Below are 5,000 nucleotides of genomic sequence, written 5' to 3' on the forward strand. Positions count from 1 at the left end.
TCTGAAAACGTGGACTGTAGAGTCCTTGCTGGTGACGTCACAGAGACCCGACTGCCGAGTTAACAGATCGACCCTTGTTAGGCAGTGCGGTGGTTGTTCGGTAATTGCGTAGTTTTGCGTTGGGACTGTTTCATAAGCGGTGGTCTGCCGGAAGTTCTGAGTGAGTAAATGAAGAAGTTAACGGAAGGAATAGACCACAAGTATCTATACAGTTTTTTGGTTTTGTTCTGAATATTACTTCATTTGTCTAATTCAAGTAATCAAATGAAATTTTTAGCAATGATTACGTCTAATTTTACTTTAGATTTTTACTGACTCCATCGTTTTTTATTTAATGTATTGTTCTTATTAACTATTGTTTTTGGGGATTATAAAATTATAATTTGTGATGAGGTTAATTTTGTGATTTGATAATGTTCTCTAATATTTGCCATATCGATATTCCTACCTTTGCTGAACACAGTTATAGCTTAAATTTCGTTGCCCAGACATGTCATTTAATAAGTGAAATTATAAACCTGTAAATTTTAATTTAGCATTAGCGACATTCACTTAATTCCTGATAAATTATAGATTAGTCTACCTGGTTATGGATCACTTATTCCATGACTAACAAATTTAAACCTTTTTCAGGATGTGAGCAGAGCAAGCGTTTTCACGAACCTTCTTTTTTTTGCATTTTCCGTTATTAAGATTTGATGTTTATAACTGCAGGTTTCCTAATTTCTGAAAAGGTTAGTCCTCATTATGTTGCTGATCTTGAAAACAGATATTGAAATATAATGTACAAACTTCAAGATGTTGATTATACTCTGCAATTCATTTAGTCATGGAAGCTGAATACATGATTTCCCTGTAATCCTGAATACAATAATGAATATTGCGTATTTTTTCCAGATACTACTGACCTCGAGAGTAAATCGTGAAGCCGGGATAAAGTTTTCTCAAAATATAATTATTCAAGTCAACATTCTCAAGACTGGAAAGGCTATGTTCAACCCTAAAGGTTTGGTTTGCTAACCAAATTTGCTAGATAACCAAAGGTAAGAGTATTTTGAGATATTGTTCTTTCAATTCAACCAAAATTTTTTTTTTCGCCTCCACCCCTACAGGGACGGTGTCCTGTAGGGGTGGAGGCCCCTCCCATGCCCTCTTCCGCAGGTCATATGACCTACGGCCAGGTTCATTGGAGGTTTCAAACTACCAACAACTAACTAATTAAAATCTATGTTTCAGGGGTCAGATTAATGGGTTAACGTAATTAAAAATGCTTTTTTAATTTGGTAACAAACGTTACTGCTTATTTTGACATTTTGAATAAGTTCATTTAAATTTAGTGTACACCTTTTAACGTAAATGTAAAATTTTATATACACTAGATTCATTAATAAGATTTTAAGTAACTTTTATTAATTATTTCACTTAATTCTTTGCCTTGGTGTCTTCAGTGAATTTAAAGTAAAACGTAGCTTGAATTGTGACTTAATTTACTAGAATTTAAGATTTCGTAACTGTAATGAGTAACATTCATGCTAGTCATACAAGAACTAGTCAAAGAAAAAGCCTGTATTTAAATATGGCAACAACACCCTGGGGAAACCTGCCCTTAGCTAATGGCTTAAGTACAAATGCTAGGGAACGGTGCTTACCCATGGTACCAAATCTGTACAAATCAAGTTCATCTAGTTTATACTAGTGGTTGTGAGGACATGCTGAAGAGACATTTTACTAATCACTCTGGTTCTTTGTAGCCATATTTGTGCTATATACCCTCCCAAATTTACTTGGTATGTTCTCTCTATCACTGTTTAGTACTAGTTATTTAGGGTACAGGCATTCACCACTTGGCATTTCATTTGCACCCCTGGGTACTTGACTTGTCAGCAACAGTCCGCTGCTCTCGGCCATTGTACTTGTAACTTGTTTTTGCACCACTGGCCGTCTGCTTTTTGCTGGCATGTTTTTGGTACCCATGGCCACTTGATTTGCTCATTTTTATTTTTGGCATTTGTGAATCATGACCACTTAAATTCTCAGCATTTGCACTAAGCCTCGGCCACTTTTATAGAACGGTCTTTTCTTGACAGCCCTACCTAGGAGAGCTGTTAATCAGCTCAGTGGTTTGGTTAAACTAAGATATACTTAACTTTTTTTACCCAAGTACCATAGGCTTTTTGAAAGTATGAAGCCTCTGGAACGTTGTTTTGGATGTAATTACAAATTTTTGTATGAAAGCCAGGGAACTTGGTTTTGGATATAATTGCAAAGTGGTTTTGTGTGAAAAAACTTGGTTTTGGATATAATTGCAAGGTGGTTTTGTATGAAAAAAAAAACCTTGGTTTTGGATATAACTGCAAAGTGGTTTTGTATGAAGGGAATTAAATATATTTTATTTAAAGTACATTTCAATTCATTGCAAGGGCATGACAATACAAAATTTCTGTCTCAGTATTTTTTTACTTTTGTTTTTAAGTCGTCAAGATATGCAATTGCTTATACGATCAAAGCTTGTACAGGATTTTTTTTAATACAGTCAAAAAAGGTTGGGAACAGTTGCTTTATAGACGTCTTGCATAGACTTTATATAGTCAGCTGATGTATAGCCACCAGTTTTTCTTTAAATTTTTAAAAATAAATTAAGGTTTTTTCTAATTAAATATGCATTGAAAATGGCAGTTTTTAATGTACCCATTGTTAGCTTTTATAATATTAAAAGGAATAAAATGGTATGCTCCTTGTTACTGCAATTAGGATTCAACTTTTCCCCTTTATTCATTCAATTCATTTTAAACTTAGTTTTCACTTGCGCAAAACCCAGCGAGAAAGTTTGGAAGCTTTCCTTTCTATTCCACAATGTTTCACCAACCCTTTTGAGACGCAAACTGAAATAAATGGGACCTGGAAAACTAATGCAACATTTTTCATGTCCCTTTATTCTCTCAATAACTTTGTGCGAGTGCGGATAAGCCAGATTCTGGTTGTAGAACTTACTGAAAGTTGTAAAGTCTTATGTTAACGAGGTGTTTTAATGACATGACCTAAATTGCAAAAAATAGCTTGTTAAAGTAAGTTTATTATTGATTATTTGTATTGGAAGTTTATGTATTCTGCGTGTACAGTATTTTTGCACATATATAAATTGTTGAATGATAAATGTTTTTGATTATGCTCATTAGACAGATATTTTCATGACATATGTGGATATGCAGTGCAGGATAGCATAAGGTTTCAAGACTTAAAAATGAAAACGACGGAAAAATAAAAAGAAAACGCTTATTTTACCATCCCAGTAATTACTGAAACAACAATCATTTAAGAATACTGAACATAAAAAGAAAACGTTTGTTTTACCATCCCAGTAATTACTGAAACAAGAAGACGCTTATTTTACCATCCCAGTAATTACTGTTTTCCAGTGGTTTTGCTTATTGCAAGCCTTGTGCCCGGGATTTTGAGGTCAATAAAACTCATTAACTATATGATGTAAGCTATTTCTGATTGTTCCTTATATCAGAATATTAAGTAAATTTAAAGTATTGAGGGGGTCAAACTCGATTCTCATACCTGTTGATTAGTAAATATTGTTAGTTAAAGCTGTTGTTATTTTTGGTGTACAATGTGATTCCATACAATACGAAGCCCGTGTGAATTGCCTGAATGCCTGTGTATTGTTTTAATTATATTCAATTAACTCACTTCCATTTATGAAGTCCTGACACAGTGAAGGTAATTAACTTTGATAAATTTGTGATTATGGAAATGAAGTGTGATAATAAAATAGTAATTGGTTTTAGGAAACTAAAAATGACACTGATAATGAAAGTAGCTTTAAGTATTTGCTCCCTGACGGAGAAAGTTAGGAGAAGTAATCATAATTTTGACATTTAAATTGCCGTCACAGTAAATGGAAATGTCCATAAAAAAAAATCAGACACTGACGATGAAAATGGTCGTAAAATTCCAGACGACCCTGCAAAGAAAAGTAATAGTTCTGACATTTGAATCCCCATGACAGTTCGAAATGTATGTCAAAAAGCAATGAGGGGGAAAAATCCACCTCGCTTTCGAAATTTTTCAACTTCGTTGCCTTTGGAAGCCTTCCATTCGTTTCAAATGGTTAGATATGTTGGGGGTAATACCTGTTAAACCATTGGGTCTGAAAAAAAAAATGGACTTAATCTATGGCCCACTTTTGCTTTTCCTCTGTGACGAACACGTTGATATATTTTTGCTCCATTCTCTTATTTTCTTTTCGTTTTTCTGTTATGTGTATAAAAACGCAATGTATTTTTTCTCTCGCTAGTAAAAGCAGAGGATTCAAAGAACTTAAAAGTAAAAATGTAACTACGTTCTGTGACATGGAGTTTTCCCGGTACATCAGGGTCATTGTAGAGGATTGAGCATTTTTGTCTGCATGGAAAATATGAGATTATTTCTCTCTCTCTCTCTCTCTCTCTCTCTCTCTCTCTCTCTCTCTCTCTCTCTCTCTCTCTCTCTCTCTCTCTCGTTAAACGCAGCTGACAATATTTCACCAAGTTCTTTTGTAAGAGGGGATGGTAGAACAGTCAGAATACGCTGGTAAGAGGGGATGGTAGAATATAATCAAAATACAGGAAGTTTTTTTAACTAGACTGGAAGTATTTTCATACAACTTCAGAGGGTAGAGTTCGTGATACAGTAATGTATAGCTAAGTAGCAATTTGAGGTGGTTCGATCAAACTATCCTTAGTTTTGAAATAGGCTACTTGAAGTTCATGAAAAACACTCGAGGAATGTTGCCAAAGAAATTGAAGTAACCTGTAAATGAATAATAATAAAAATTTGAGTTTTGTATTGAAAGTCTTCAGTGGAAATAGCTTATTTTCTCAATAAAAACAAATGTCATGCAATTATTAAATTTTTTAGATGGTTGTAGATGATTGTAAAGATTTGTCTTGCAATGTTATAAAAATTATAAAGATGGTTGCAAAGGTTAGCACAGTGAAATGTTAACGCAAAAT

At 33.9% G+C, this 5,000-nt stretch overlaps 1 protein-coding gene and 1 long non-coding RNA gene across 4 annotated transcripts in view; one reads left to right on the forward strand and one right to left on the reverse strand.

Moving 5' to 3' along the window:
• The window catches only part of LOC136850822 (putative neural-cadherin 2), a 774,623-nt gene that overhangs the window by 586,757 nt on the left and 182,866 nt on the right, over positions 1 to 5,000 (reverse strand). The gene's annotated exons all lie outside the window — the stretch shown is intronic.
• Positions 1 to 5,000, forward strand: part of LOC136850823 (uncharacterized) — a 206,472-nt gene that overhangs the window by 68,580 nt on the left and 132,892 nt on the right. The window contains exons 2-3 of the long non-coding RNA XR_010856759.1: positions 634 to 734; positions 898 to 1,043. This is a non-coding gene — a long non-coding RNA (uncharacterized lncRNA). The remainder of the gene's footprint in view (positions 1 to 633; positions 735 to 897; positions 1,044 to 5,000) is intronic.

This window comes from Macrobrachium rosenbergii, chromosome 22, assembly GCF_040412425.1.
Source record: "Macrobrachium rosenbergii isolate ZJJX-2024 chromosome 22, ASM4041242v1, whole genome shotgun sequence".
In the NCBI taxonomy this organism is placed as follows: Eukaryota; Metazoa; Arthropoda; class Malacostraca; order Decapoda; family Palaemonidae; genus Macrobrachium; species Macrobrachium rosenbergii.